Source organism: Barbatula barbatula (genome assembly GCF_947034865.1).
Source record: "Barbatula barbatula genome assembly, chromosome: 24".
Lineage (NCBI taxonomy): Eukaryota > Metazoa > Chordata > Actinopteri > Cypriniformes > Nemacheilidae > Barbatula > Barbatula barbatula.
The window spans coordinates 15,089,536-15,089,918 of record NC_136787.1 but is presented as its reverse complement, the minus strand read 5'-3'; positions in this window follow the sequence as shown (position 1 = coordinate 15,089,918).

Sequence of the window (383 nt, the reverse complement as noted above, 5' to 3'; positions counted from 1 at the left end):
ACTTGTTGTCTTGTATATTTTTGACCTTGAATCCTGTGACAGTCGTGTTTAATGTACTGTGTAGTCAAAAAAATTACAAATATTTGCCCAAACCACGTGCAAACTGAAAGTGACTCCACCATACAAAATATGTCCTCGTATCCGAGGGGACCGGCTTGTTTTTGGTTTATCATGTGGAAGCCAGACAGCATCCATAACAGGAAAAACAACAAACTTCAAACAATGCCTTACTGTTAATAAGTGTGTGGTACACACTGCCACATTAACAGGACGTCCAGCCAAGATATGGCGCCTTCCATTTTTTCTTCAAAACTGGTAGGGCTTGTTTCACAGGTTGGCGATGGTGTTTTACACAACAGGGGCAGGCTTGAACGTGCATGTGC